Source organism: Rhinolophus ferrumequinum, chromosome 11, assembly GCF_004115265.2.
Source record: "Rhinolophus ferrumequinum isolate MPI-CBG mRhiFer1 chromosome 11, mRhiFer1_v1.p, whole genome shotgun sequence".
Classification (NCBI taxonomy): Eukaryota; Metazoa; Chordata; class Mammalia; order Chiroptera; family Rhinolophidae; genus Rhinolophus; species Rhinolophus ferrumequinum.
The window spans coordinates 62433716-62450135 of NC_046294.1; positions in this window are offsets into that span (position 1 = coordinate 62433716).

Below are 16420 nucleotides of genomic sequence, written 5' to 3' on the forward strand. Positions count from 1 at the left end.
AAATGATGAGTCTTAAAATTAATGGTATATTGGATAAAACATATTAGCTTCATTCATTATTTTACCTGCAATGTTCAACTTCCCTTTCCAGATAAAACTGCCATCTGTTCAAAAATTCTGCTCTTGGCTGGTATTTGTTCAGAAGCAGCCCCAAATTATTGTGGAAGTTACACATGACCCAGGGCCAGTTACTCCATAACTTGGCCAATAACCATGAGATGTCAACCAGGAAAGTGCTCTGCTGAATGTTAACTGTTTGTATAAATTTGACTCCTCTCTCTACAACTTAGATTATAGAATATAAGTGAAGATTGCTTAGAGGGAATAGAAGGGAAATATAACAGATGCATAAAGAGGACTGGGTACTCTGAGAAAGAAAGCCTATGAGAATAATTAATCCTAGAGATAGCTTCTCTCCTGTTCTAAGGACCAAAGAGACTTCAGTCTTTAAGATATGTCTAACATCTGCCCAGTTAGTATAAAGTGTATCAATCTCAATTCATAAATGTACTAGTTATGTCTGTCTGTCTGAGCTTGGAAAGACATTCAAGCAGAATTAGAGATTTGACAACACTGAAAAGATTTAAGATGCCATACAAAAACAACCTTTTTTTTTTCAGTTTGGAGTTTTTCATGTTGATTAGAAAGTTCTCAAGTATTTGTCTTTAGCTGGCCTTTTCATTAACTGAAGGTATAAAACTAGTGTTTGAAACATTATCATTATCGCCAGGATTTTGTTATGACTGAATTGCTCATATGGAATAATTGTAAAATGTTTTTCCTATTGACGGAGAGCTTTTAGAATTACTAGACCATGACATATCTCTGTAGTAGAGAGTGCTATATGTCCATGACTTTTTGAAGTAACAGAACTTTTGATAAAAGTCTACCACATAACCATCAAGTCATATTCTATTTCCCCACCATTTAAAAGAGTGACCATTTAAGCAAGCTTGTGCCAATGGGATATGAGCAGAAAGGATGTATGAAACTTCTGAGTCATTTTACATCAGATAGCAGCTTACTTTACGTTTTTCATCTGAGACGTGTGGGGCCAGAATGACAGCCAGCATTCTCTATGAGTAGGTGAGAGGTATACTCTAATGAATGCAGAGCCACAAAAGGAACATAGTCCCTTAGAACCTCATGGAACAGTGGTTCCCTTTGATGATGGCCTCAGCCTTGGCTTATGACAAGTTTCCCTGCATCTGCTGCCTGTATACACCCAGCTGCCTAATCACATGCATGCCTTTTGCCCATGCCTCTGTTATCCTAGTTATCTGAGAAATTCCTACCTTGTTTGACCTAAGAAGCTTAGCCTCTACCATAACTAATACACATTCTAATGCACTTCAAAGATTGTCTGATTGGTGGTGGTTGATTTTTTTCAAAATAAATGTGAATCTTATCAAGGACCTTTGCTCACATATAAGCTATATGTTGGAAAAATCAATATCATGGTACTAAATCTGTCCTTGTGGATCAAGATGATTTTAAACATTTCAAATTAAATAAACCCAAATCATAGTTAAATAAATAAATGAATAAACAAATAAACAAACACACAAACAAGTTAAACAAAGGTTTTTGATTGAGTACTGCCTTCTTTAACTAGATGTCTCTAGAAAGGTCAGCTATAGAGTTGAGGCATGAAATCTGTCCAAGCAGATAAGAAATCCATTAAAAGAAATGGTTATCACTTAGAAGAATTTAGTTTGTAATCTTGAAGAGGTTACTGTTTGCATGAGAGGATACAAAGGGAAATTTTAAATCTATTTTGTTTTGACTACATATATAGACACACATGCATTTGGATATTTGGATTTGGAACTTGTTTTATTAAAAGGACCCTGTTTCTGAAATGAACTGTATATAGTGAGGGTTCAGAATAGTTTAATATCCTAAAAACCTATTAATAGTTTAATAACAGGTAAAGTCTACACAGATTTTTTTTAATATATAAATAAAAACTGTCCTACTCTCTGCAATTGTCTTACATCCCCCAGTGAAAATTCCAAAGAGAGCCTAAGTAGAATTCATGTTGTAGAGATATTGTGTCTATATCAGGAAGAATAAAAATGAAAATCATAACAAAAATCCCTGAAGTTGGGTCCACATACTCAACATAAAATGCCGATCAATTTCTTCATCCTGTCATTGATAGTTGGAGCTGGAACCAATCTCAACTCTTGGCTGTTTGACTGACTCCCTTGACTCACAAACAAGAAATTAGAGGCCAAAGAATTAGACAATGTAATGACATTAACCAAAGTCACTAAACTAATTAGGAATAGAGTCAAATTTAGTACATTGTCTTTTATTTTCCAGTCCTGGGCTTTTTCCACTAAGCCATATTGTCTTTAGTGCTCTATTTAAAAAAAAAAAAAAAAAAAAATCTGGTTAAAAATATGGCTAAAGAGAAAAGGCAAGTCTCCCTAGGTAGTTCAATCAAACGCAAAACTCGTGAAAGTTCATTCACATAAATCACATCTAGCGGAAGCAGCAGTCTCTTGCTGTAGCAAGCCAAATCAAAAAATAATGGAGTCTGAACATGTCTAGGAAGGGCTGCAAAGTGTAACACTGTGGGCAATAGGATTCAGGCCACATTTTGAACTGCTGGAAAGAGAGGGGGAGATTTAAGCCCCAAATGGGGCCTAAAGGAAGAATAAATCTGTTAGCAGAGCAATTACTCATGTCCTCAGTAAACTGCCTCCTTCCAGGATTAGCAGATAAATCTAGGCCTACGCATTAGTGTTTGCTTGGCACATCTTCCTCCTTTGGCACATCAATAACAATGTATTTACCCAATTATCAGATAATCCCACTTAAATTGATCAATTGATAGCTCCCCAGTCCTTTCAAAGCAGGGCTTTGTTTGCTTTGGCCTCACACACCTAAAAATATTTCTAGAGGTCAGGGAAGTACAAATTGCAAATTTATTATTCTTGGAGTTGCAGGATGACCTTTAACCTTGTGTTTCAGAACCCTGCAGGGTGCCTTGGAAAAGTGTTTTCCTTTAAAGTAAATAGGAGTCCTAGGGCAAAAAAGGCTGAAGGGAGCTTTGAGATTTAACCCTTTCATGTACTTAGCCCACACTGAGAAGAGGAAATGGCAGTCACATATGGTACTTGCCATTTTTAAATTGCTTCACTCTGAATGGCTGAGTTTATTTTTTTTTCCTCCTTTATTTTTTTCGCTTGCCTTTGCAACTAAACAAAATCCTGCATCGATTGTTACAAAGTGATACCTACTACAAAGAAAATTGTTTTTCCTTCATATGCAGGCCATATCAAACTTTAGATATTTAAACAGAAATATCACAAATACTAGACTTCTCTATTGAAATCCTTATTACAAATAAGATCTACTCTAAAGTCCAATTGCTTTCATAGTTCTGGTAGGAGTTAACAGAATTAAATAAAAAACAGGATCTTCAGTTATATTTGAATTTTTGATAAACAACGGATACTTCTTTTAGTGCAAGTATGTCTTAAACATTTTGTTAGACATTCTTAACTGGAAAACGTATCTTTTATAAATTCAAATATAACTGGGAATTCTGTAATCCAGAATTTTGTCTGGCAATAGAATAATGAGAGACCCTGACTTTTCAGCTAATGGAGGTGTAGTGGTTGCCAAACAGCCAAGAAAGGATCCAGCTGAGACACAACATCATTTAGGACTGACTAGGTTCAAAGCACACTACACTAAGGTGTGGCACTTTGTTACACTGAATATTTTAAACTGAAAGAGTTTGATAGAATGGCAGAAGCAGGAAAGCCTCTCTGACATTCCTCTACCCTTTTTCTCTGAAAAGGGTCATAAGACCCTCAGGTGAGAGATGCTCTCCCTATACCTATACACAAAGGAAGGAACATCCTTATCTCCAGGAGGAGGGAGAAGGATCTAAATGAACAAGCCTTACTAAGCTTTCCGTTTATCTCACTTCACTCATACTTACATCCTGTCATATCTTCCTATGACTACCCATCCAGTCTTTATTAAACCTGGCATAACAGCATCCAGGTTTAATTGTTTCTTCAGATTTTTATTTTTTTATAAAGTTCCCCATGTCACATAAAATTAAAATATGAAATAAATTTGTAGGCTTTTCTCCTATCATTCTATCTTTATCTGTTTAATTTTAGACCCAGCCGGGGTCCCTACGAGGGTTGAGGAAACTTTTTTCTCCTTCAAAGGATATATTCTGCTATAAGGGAGTTTCATGAAGAATCAACAGAGCAAAGGATTTTTTTTTAGCAAGGTTTATAATGAAAATTTATTTCTGCAAAAATATCACATTTACAACTTGCCTACTATCATTTTCAGCTGCACCTCTTAGTCCTCTTTGGTATTATCTCCCCCAAACTATTTCCTTTTCTTGCCCCAAGAATGTACTTGGCTGTTCCCCACATGTATTTTGATCACACTGTTTTCCCATCTGGTACACACTTTTCCCATCTGTATCTTATCTAATCATTTCATCCCAATCACTATTTAAGTCTTCTTCTGTGAAACTTCCCTTGTTAGACCATGGCTGTCCTCCTAATCTTGAAGCACTACAGAACATTCTAGGTCCTTTATTTGCTACTAACATTTCAATGTGGTTCTTTATTTGTTAATTTTTAATATCTCTCTCTCTCTCTCTCTCTCTCTCTCTCTCTCTCTCTCTCTCTCTCTACCACACACACACACACACACACACACACACACACACATACACACCTCTTGGCTTTTTAGTTAAAAGATAATTTTCTGAATGGAGGCACAGGGATTTAATTGCATTCCAGTAATAATAAATGTTCCTAGCATGTACTTGATCTGAGTTAATGGTTACAATATTCAGCCACTCTCCTAACTTGAAGTCATTCTCTTTTTTAATTAATTCAAACCACCTATTCTTTATTTATCGAGCACCTATCATGTGCAAAATGTCTCCTCAGCTTTTAGATCATGAAAATATAAGTTTTATGAGGGTAGAGATTCTGTTTGCTTTGTTTAGCTAAATCTCAAAACACTAGAAAATGTTGGCACAAAGCAGTTGATCAATGAATATGGGTTGAATACATAAAATAGGACTTATTTATTTTTTTAATTTTAAATCAAGACTTTCTTAATTCTTGAAAATTCATCCTTTTTAAACATGGCATCAACATCTGAAATGGTTACACTGCCTTCAGCCTTTAGCTTACTGTTTATTATACAAGTTGCTACTAGAATTATAGCTCCCAGATAAGTTTTAACATGTTTACTTCTCAGTTTATGTACCTTTTCTGATGTCCTGTTACATGAAAGAAAAGGTGTACACTCTTAAGAATGGCTTGAGGAACCATTCCTTCACAATTCTGACCTGACTTAAGTTTCCAGATTTAGCTGTTTATTCTCTACCTCACTGTCATGCTTCAACCAAACCCATCTAATTACCTGTTGATCAGGTTGTAAACAGCTAGAGTTGTGAGTAGTCAGGTGTTTAGTAAAAGAAGGGGTGTGGGTCACAGAAACTTATTATTTTTAGACTCATTAGCCATTCTGTCTATATTGGGTCTGCTTTTCAAATGTTGTTAACTATCTTAAAGTTTCTGTGCTCGTCTTTGCCTGAAAATCCCTATACATAGGTTCCTTCTCCTCACATTTATGAGGTGTGATAAAAAATACAGTGAATGTTTAAATTAAAAAAAAAATATTACAGTAAAGGACACATTGCCATTAATCCCCCTCAAAATATTGCCCCTCACTTCAAACACACTTATCCTATCGTTCTTGCCACTTTCTGAAGCAGTTCTGGAAATCCTCTTTTCTGAGTGTCTTTAGTTGTGCTGTTGTGTCTGCCTCAATATCCTGAATCGTTTGATTTTAGGAAAGAGCCAGAAGTCGCACAGTGACAGATCTGGTCAATAAGGTGGCTGAGGACATACCGTAATGTTTTTATTTGACAGAAACTGTGGTACCAGACGTGATGTGTGACATGGAGCATTGTCATGTTGGAGGATGATTTATGGCACACTTTAAAACACACCTTCTCTCAACCACAGCTCACACCCATCTGACTGCATCAAACAAGTTGAAACTTGTCACACACTGTTACTAAGTTTCAACGTAGTGCTTCCTGTACTGAAGATCCTTCCTTGTCTATTGCATGGTACTTGGCAGCAGCATTCATCACATTTTGTGATCACAACAAAAAAGATCAGTGTCACACATCGCTTCTGGTATGGCAATTTCTGTCAAATAAAAACATTATGGTGTGTCCTCATCTGCCTTATTCATTGGATCTGGCATCATGTGACTTCTGGCTTTTCCCCAAAGTCAAAATGACCATGAAAGGTAAATATTTTGAATTCATTCAGGAAATCGAGGCAGCCATGACAGCACAACTAAAGACACTCAGGAAAGAGGACTTCCAGAACTGCTTCAGAAAGTGGCAAGAATGATGGGATAAGTGTGTTCAAATTGTATTTTAAGGGGGATTAATGTAATGTGTCTTTTACTGTAATAAACTTTCATTTAAACATTCACCATATGTTTTTATCACACCTCATGTTATTTCCATCTGCCTTCCCAATTTTTAAAAAAAAAAAAAAAGTTCTACTGTATATGCTCCAACAATACTTTGCTTTGTCCATATGTCTACCAGGGTGAGCATGACAAGTTATTACCTGACTAGTTTCTGAGCTTCCTGAAACAAGCGACATCGTCACATCTACCTCTGTGTATACCAGTTCCCCTAACATCTGTTAAATAGAACATGAATTCTTTTATAAGGTAATTGCATTTAGGTAGAGTTTTTCTCTTCTAGATAGCCATTATACAAATATATTTCCTCCCAGGTTCCTTTGCATTTTGCTGAATATCAGAGTGATAGGTGAGTAATTCCTTCCACAAAAGATAGCCCCACTCTTATCCAAGTTCGTATAAGTAGGATACACTTTAGTGTTCTCTGGTTCTGCCAGGGTTGTGACTGGGATTACAAAGGTCGAGTCAAAAACTCACTGTAAGCCTATGTCCCTCATAGAGGCTCCACCTGGAATGTATGCCCTGGAAGAGAAGGAGCTTTTATCTCTTTTGTTCACTTCTCTACCCCAGTACTTGTTATTGCACTGGGAATATAATCACCCCCAAGTTAATACTTCTTAATTAGTTAAAAACCACTTATCTAAAGCCAATAGCTGGTAAATGTCAGAATTATAACTGAAAATCAGGCTAGTCGGAGTCCAAAGATCATTCTCATCTTAATAGCCTGCTAACTCTTAGATGACAATTATGTAATCTCAACTCAAGTTTTAAAGTATGCTAATGGAGAATTTCCCATTCTCATCTATATATTCAGACTTGATCTTCTAGTGCTAAGTGCCTTGTCATTCTCTTATGTAAATCGTTCATATGTATCAATCTTACATTATTAGTAGACACAACTGTAGGCATTTAAAATTCATGAACACAATTAACCATTACAAAAAAGTTAGTAATGCCATTCTGAAAATGATGAAACTGAGGTACAGGGAGGTTAAGTAATATGTTCCAGATCAAACACTAGTCGTTTAGAGCTGTCTAGTCTAGCTTCACGTATTAGACCCTTAACCTCTACAATCCAAAAAAGTCAAATTAATCAGCATTTCTAAAACTGGGTATCAGCAAGGAAAGAGCTATTGGCTTGAGTCTCACATGCCAGCTTTTAAAAGTTTACCAGTGTCTTCAGAATAATATGTGAACTGACCCACCTATGCTACTGTCCTTAATGATGTGTTCCACAGGCTCCTACTGTTAGTAATGGCAACACTGCACAACCCCTCTGCTTGACTATCAATAAGTGTTAAATCTGTGAAAGCAGGCAGGAAACTAGCATAAACACAGGACATTCAATCATTTAATGTACTACCAGACGTCAGCCCCAATATCGGAAATATAAAAATGCCTGCTGACGTATAATGGCTAACATACTGAAAACAAACGCCTTTCAAAAATCATTCAGTGCTTTTTTAACAAGCAATATTTTATTTTTAATTAAGTTGATGTGGCATTCTTTTTACCACTTCGGAGACAGATATTGAAGCAGAGCTGTTAGGGGAAATGGAGTGAAGAGAAGTTTGAAAAAAAAAAAAAAAAAAAGCTCTAAATTAGAGTAATTTACTTGGCAGATTTTTGTGCTATGTTATTGGGGAAAATGAAACCTTTATATAGTATTAAATACACTCAAATATACAAACATCAACTAGTACAGATACAAAAATAGTACGTGTGCATATCTCTCTTTCATTAGATGTAATGAAAACATACAAATAGAATGCTCTTTAATTTGTAGTATTCTTAATCCAATCTGTACCCTCTAAACCTTCCTTTTTACTTAAGAATGGTTCAAACAGGTTGAGATTGACTGCATATCTTCAGTGAAGAAGTGACCTCCGAGCCAGCTATTTCCTCAGGAGGAAGCTCTTTCGTCAGGATTGGAATGGTTCCTGCTCGCCTCCCAGTTTCTCTTTATGCCCCTATTCCAAACCGAAGTAATTCTCTTCCTTTCAATACATTAGAAGTCTTCAAAGTGTTCTTCCAAATGAGCTCTGTATCTTTGTTTACTCCTTTTCTTGTTATTTATATTTATTTTTAAGGCCTCTTCATGTATTAAACAAGTTTTTTACTTATCACTGTATATAAAGCATGTATGTGAGCATTTTGTAAAATATAATATAGGAGTGTAACTATGTAAGATACAAATATTTTCCCAGGGTGCTGCAGCTTTTAGCGATAGTGATTTCTGTTTCAGAATATATTTGAGATTTATGTAATGTATCATTGTTTCCTCCGGATATTTTGTTACATTTAGAAAGGTCTTCTCAATTTCAGAGTAATAAAATGCATTTTATGATGTCATTTTGTACTTTCACATATTTGTTTTTTTCCTATTTAAACTTTTTGATTCAAACTGGAATTTAGACTGTTGAAATTATGACAAATAAATTCAATCTTGTTTTTTTCTACATGACTATCCAATTGTTTGAATACCACTGTTTAATTCATATTTTTCCCACAGATTTCAAATATCTTCTAAAAATACCACATAGCCCCATACACTTGGGTTTGTCCCAGATTTTCTCTGCAGTCCCATTGAGCTAAAAATTCATGAGTTTTATTCCATATCACTTTAGCCTTTATTATTTCTTTGAATATGTACATTTGGCTGCAGTTAACAATTTTCAGAATACAGTGATTTAAGAGTTTCATCATCCCAATGTACATTTTCAATAAGTATTAATGGCATGGAGTTATTTTCCAGCAGTTTTTTTTTTTTTTAATTTGGTTATAGTTTTTGTGTTTGTTTAATTTATATTTAACATGAAGACTAAATTTATTTAACTAGGTATTTGTACAATGCAAGAACATTTAAACACAATAAAGATGTGTTTTTGTTAAAAAAAAACACTTTTGTTGGCTACAACTTTGTAATATATTTCAATATTTTATAAGAATAATTCTCCATTATCACTTTTTTCCATGCTATTGTTTATTTTTCTTTATGAATTTAAGAATCAATCTATTCAATTAAGAAAATAATCTTTTTATAGTTTTATTGTTCCCAGAGTTTTACTCCTTTCCAGAGAAAAAACACTACAGGCTCCTTTGTTCTTCCAGGAAGTCAAAATTTACTCCTTTGAAACTGGTTCATTCTAAGGCCTCAATGTTTACATCTACAGTTTTCACCATAAGTACATTGGAGTTCAAATCACTAAGAAACTGCCTAATTATTTCCCACAATGCTTTTGACTTGCCTGTACTCTGATGTATATTCAACTTTCTTTTTCAAGTGCGAGGACTGCTGATTGCCCTCTTCTCAATGAGGTATTTCATTGGACCTATCATAAGAGCACTGTGTGTTTTCCTGTCTTTTTAATTATTTTTTTTATTATTAATAAAAGCTGTCAAGATAGAATTCAAAAACCACACAATTCATCCATTTAAAGTGTATAATTCAATAGTTTCTAGTGTATTCATTTGTGTATCTATTACCACTGTCAATTTCAGAATATTTTTATTACCTCAAAAAGAAACCCCATACCCTTTAGATATATCACCCTCACCCCCATTCCTCGAAGCCTTAAGCAGGCTCTAATCTATTTTCCAGTTTATAGATTTGACTATTCCAGCTATTTCATATAGCAGGAATTATGTAATATGTAGGTTTTTTTTGTGACTGACTTCTTTCACTTAACATAATATTTTCAAGATTCATCTATGTTGTAGCACATAACACTGTTTCATTCTATTTTATGTTTCTTCTTTTTCAATTGCATATACTTACCACAAGTTATATTTTTTGTTTTGTTTTGTAGCCATTTGAATTTATTATCTCTGTAAAAAAAAGTTCACTTTTGTTTTTCTTGTGGTAAGAAACATACAAGCTATGACAATTAAGTTCGTGAACTTGTTGCAAGGATGGTACTAACCTTTTTTTGATGTCAGGAGGATTATTCATTATGAAATTGTACTAACTAGACAAACAGTTAACCAAGTTTACTATTTGGAAGTGCTGAAAAGGCTGCGTGAAAAAGTTAGATGACCTGCTTTTTGCCAACAATTCATGGCTTTTGCATGACAACAATGCACCAGTTCACATGGCACTGTCTGTGAGGGAGTTTTTAGCCAGTATACAAATCACTGTATTGGAACACCCTGCCTACTCAATTGATCTGCCCCCAGTGACTTCTTTCTTTACCCAAAGATAAAGGAAATATTGACAGCAAGACATTTTGACGACATTCAGGACATCAAGGTTAATAGATGACGCCTCTGATGGCCATTCCAGTAAAAGAGTTCCAAAATTGCTTTGAAAGGTGGACTAGGTGCTGGTGTCTGTGTATAGCTTCCTAAGGCGTGTACTTCGAAGGTGAACACAGTGATATTCAACAATGAGGTATGTAGCACTTTTTCTAGGATGAGTTTGCGAACTTAATTGTCTGCTCTCGTATGACATTGAATCTACCTTTTGAACAAATTTTAAGTGTACAGTATTGTTGACTATATGCACATTATTGAAAAGTATATCTCTAGAACTTCTTCATCTTGAATGGCTGAAACTCTACAACCCATTGAGCAATGACTCCTCATTTTGTCCTCCTCCAAGTCCCTAGCACCCACCATTCTACTTTCTGCTTCCATGAGTTTGACTACTTTAGATATCTCACATAAGTGGCACCATGCAGTAGTTATTCTTTGTTGACATTCAAATTGTTTTTCTGTTCTTCATTTGATGGGCATTTGGGTTTTCCATTTTTTGTCTATTATGAATAACACTGCTATGAACATTCCTGCACAAGTACGTTTTTATGTGGACATATGTTTTCATTTGTTTTTATTGTATACTTAGAAGTACAATTGTTGAGTTATGTGGTAACTCTGTTTAACAATTTGAGGAATTGCCAGACTATTTTTCAAAGTGGATGTACTACTTTAGATTTTCAACAGCAGTTTGAGAGGGCTCCATTTTTCCGCATTCTCACTTACTACTTTTATTATTTCACTACTTGATTACAGCCACACTAGTGGTGTGAAGTGGTATCTCATTGTGGTTTTGATTTACGTCCCGTTAATGACTGATAATGTCAGATAGATCAGGCTTCCAGAAACTGCCACAGATTCTATACTTGTAATTTGGAATTATGATACCACAGAATCATGGAATCCTAGGATCAGAGTCTTGGAAGCAGACAGCCTTTAGTCCCATTTCCCTTACTTTTATGCAAGTTCATTATTCTCTGATCAAATGTATTACTTTTTAATTAAATTTTATAAAAAACATGGATGTGACAAAGTAGGAAAGAACTTTTAAGGAAAAGCCATCCATTCCCTTCCCTACCCTCTTCATCCTACACTAACAATCAAACCAGTCATCTGACTTTTTTAGCTTTAGTTCATATATATACACATATATATGTTATATATATATATATAATACATATTTTATATATATATTATATAATTTATAGTTATAAAATTGTCTCTCCGTATAGAGTTAATATACACACAAACATAAATATTATCTACAGACTCCCATTTACCTCTCCCTCACTTTCAACAATACTGATTGCCTCTATATTTAAATTTATGTTGCTTTGCTTTACCAATATCTGAGCTCAATAAAACAGCTTGTCTCTGTAAAAAACAGATCCTATTTTTTCTGGATCCTGGCAGCTAAGGCATGCACATGGGAACTAGATTCAACTATTCAGTGCAGATTCTATACTTGTGATTTGGAATCATGATACCATAGAATCATGGAATCCCAGGATCAGAGTCTGTTGTGATTTAAGAAATCAGAAAGTGAAGTGTCATCATCAGCCTTCGCCAGCAGCAGTATTAGTGCAGGCATGACATCCAATACTCAGCAATGGTGCTAAATATTGACCTTATTCTGAGAGACCATTTAAGATATGGTTCTGTGGATCTGACTGCTTAAGATGTTATTGTGCCATTATTATTTTTATTCAATTTGCTGGTTCTCCAGCCTTCCCAGAAATTCTGTGAGCTACACAGAACCTTTCTCACAAATCCTTTTCTATTTAAATCATCCTGAGAAATACTATATTCCTTAAGCTAAGTAATCTGCCTAATGCAACTTTACAAATGAACTTAATATACATAAATTAACATCTGATTTCCTGCCAGTTGACATTTAATATCCTGTTTTCTACCCATCTTCTATAGCTTGCCTTTTCTCAGACTTGCAGACTCCAATCCCAGAGTCTTTGGCTTTCTCCTTCCTTCATCACCAAGCTTTGGGCATATTTAAGGGGTAGCTTTCATTTCACCTGATAGTATTCTACCATTCACCTCAACTTAAAAGCACTTAGTAAACTGGAGATGGCTCCATTCTCATTTATAAATTTACTGCCCTTAAAAAATAAAAAAAATACACCAATGTAAATTTAAAGTTAGAAAAAACTTTGTAATTTCATGGGGTCACCTTGAAATTAGCTTAAATGGTCTTTTAGTTTGATGGCTGCTAAATCCCAGGGTTAGTGAGTTTTTACCAGATAAACTATTTTTGACTCTCTTGTATCTATAGCTGCTTTTTTCTGCTATTCTCCTAAATTAATATTTCACACCAAGGGTCACTGACAACTTAACCATTATGTACAAACTATTTGCATATTAATCTGATTGCTCAGGAGTTCTGGTTCTGTCACTGTCTTGGCCTAGTAAGTTCTGGCAGGAAAACAACACTATTGCTTATCTGAAATGTCTATACTATCCGAGAACTTCAGCACACAGGTTGTTCTAGAACTCTTTTCCAGAAGTAATCGTAAAATTTTTGAAATTTTAATTTTTTTCTATTTTTCAGAAGAAAGCACACACGGCCTCCTGCTTTGAGATTTTCCCACATAAAATTCTAAACCATTAACCCAAATACACGTATACACTTCCTTTTTTACCAGCATGACCTCAAGGTTGAAGACTGTTAAATTAATAAACTCTCTAAATAGTGGCCAGTTTTGAGTAAGCATTGTCTGATTCGGAATTTAACAACTATTATATGCTTTAATATGCACTGTCATCTACTAAACTCAAGTAACATTTTTACTGCCAATGGACCACTCAATGTTAATTTAGAACAACTCATAAAAATCTCAACAGAAGTGATGAGAACAGACATTTAAGTGCTGACCGTCACCAAATGAATCAAGTCTAAGCAGTTCTTTTTGGTTTGGGGCCATCTTGGCCTGATTCAACCAACATTTCATTCAAGCTAAGATTGTCTTTCTACCTTATTAGTCCTGGCACTGTCACTGTTCTATAGCCCCTTAAGTAGATTACTTACTATCACTGGTCTATTTTCTCATTGATAAAATGCACAACAAAAGTAATTCTGTTGCATTTATTGAACCAAATTTATTGAGTGCTTCCTATGTGTTAGGTGCTGTTCTCATTGCTAGGATTACATAGGAAAACTAGCATTCCTCCCCACATGGAGCTTTAATTTTGCTGGAGGAAACAGGCCACAGATCAACAACTAAGTAAAATATATTATTTATTGGGTAGTGAAAAGTTCTGTGGTAATAAGGAGGATTACACTTGATCTTAGCCAAAAGGCTGAGAAGGGACGATAAGGAGGATTAGATAACAAGAATAGAGAGAACTGAGGCCTTAAGATTAGCCATTTTATAATCAGGAAGGTTTCACAGATAAGGCAATTTTTAAACAGACATTCAGTGGAGGTAAGGAAGGGAATTTGAGCATATCTGGAGAATGAGTGATCCATGCAAATGGAACAGCAAGTTCAAGTGTCCTGAGGCAAAGATGCACTTGGTATGTTCCATGAACAGAACAGAATTAGCCAGAATAAAAGTGGTAGGAAATAAGGGCACAGAAGTTTTGGGGATGGGAACAAGTTATGAGAACCCTAGGCCATCTTAAGGACTTTGGCTTTTACTCTGAGTGAAATGACAAGCCACTGGGTGTTTCTGAATACAGACTTGACATAATCAGATTTTTATTTTAAAAGGATTGATTTGGTTTCAGGTTGAAAATGAACCAACAGTGATGGCAAAGGTGGAAGTAGGGAAACATCTGAGAAGATTATTGCAAAAAAGTGTGAGATGATGGTGACTGGCACTTGAGTGGTACTGGCGTGGAGAAGTATATTTGGGAACAGAATATTTTGATAAGACAAACAAAAATTGTTGGTGAGTTGAGTAGGGGCTATGATCTTGGAGTTAAGGATGGCTCCAAGATTTTTGGCCTGAGGAGATGGAAGCATGGAATTGACATTTACTGAGATGTGGAAAAAATGGGTGAGGAGAAGGTAGTTTTTCAAGGTGGATATGTTTCAGAAGTTTGTTTTTGAAGCATATTAACGTTGAGAGGCCACTTAAACGCACAGTTAGAGATATGTCGGCAGTTGAGCATACAAATCTGGAGTTGTTGGGTGTCTGGGCTAGAGATATACTTTGTTTGGTATGTCATTACCACAGAGATGGCATTTAAAGCCATGAGACCTGACGCGGCAACATAGATGATGAGTAAAGAGAGGTAAGAGAAGTTATTGGCTTCTTGATTAAAAAAAAAAAAAATAGAATCAATTTCTGTCTTACTCGGTGTCATTTCTTTTCTGCTATTAGTTTTATATTCCAAATGATCTTAATCTGAGGATCGATGACCCAATGAATTGTGTTCAAAAATTCAGATGGAGGAAATAGCAGATTCAGAGAAATCACAATACAGATAAATATGTAATAGTGCTAGGAACAGGAGAATTAGGAGGAAGGAAGACCAATTCTTTGTATTCCCAGAAATGGCATGCCTGCCTCCAACCTGCTCTCATTGAAAGGCTTAGTTTCATCAAGGACAACACACGCATTTTCAGATCTTCAGAAAACCCAACAGCAACCATAAAACATTGTAGAAATAGCTTATATTGTAGAAATAGCAAGGAGTATGTAATTAGAGGAAACCAGTTTGTGTCCCGATCAGTTTATTAGCTGTATTACTTTAGGCGAGTCATGGAAATGTCCTGGGTTGAGATTATTTACCTTTAAAATGTATACAATAGTCTCTGCTTTGAGCACCTCAGAGAACCATTTTTGAGAATCAAATGAAACAATGTCTGTGAAAGAGTTCTGTGACTTAGAGTCCTTAATGTGAGTCAGTTTGAAAACCCTGGTATGATGCACATGGACATTAGGAAATGGAAAGTTCAAACTCCTTTCTGGATATTCGCAACACTTTTATCACTAGTTGTGCTTTTTCTATGTACAGTTCAAGGTTTGGAAATCAACATGGTCATGTATTTGAGAAGGTGAAGGTGCCAAGGGTTTGGCAGGGGCAATAAAACTGTGAGTTGTTGAAAATAAAAGGAGAAATAGGCCTGTTGCTTTGGAAGAGTTAGAAGCAGCACTGGACACTCCACAGTGGTATTGCTTAGTAAAGGGCCTGTGGAGGGAGTAAGAATTTGGGATCGATATGCAGTCAACAGTATGTTTTTCTATTATACCTTTCTGATTGCCTAAAACATTTATTCGATAGCTGTTTGTACATGGATGTTTCCTACGTGCTTTCTGACGTGGTTTTCTTATCATTCAATCACACTTAGTAGCAAATATTAAGAGAGGATTCAGAATAAAGTCTCCTGGAGCACAGTCTAGCAAGTAATAAAAATAATGGCAATTACTAACTACCTAATGCCTGCAATAGTTTAGGTATATGTCCAACATCTCCATGCCTCACACTAATGTTATAAGGTAGGCAATGCTGTTCCTTTAATAGATGAGAATATTGAAATTTAAAACAAATAAATCATTTTAGCACAATAATAATCATAACCAGGATGAAAATACAGTTCATTTAGGCTCTATAGCTTATTTACACCTTATGAAACATATTATCTTTTAATTAGTCCATTTAAGCAATGCTTACTGCAATATTACTTGTATTG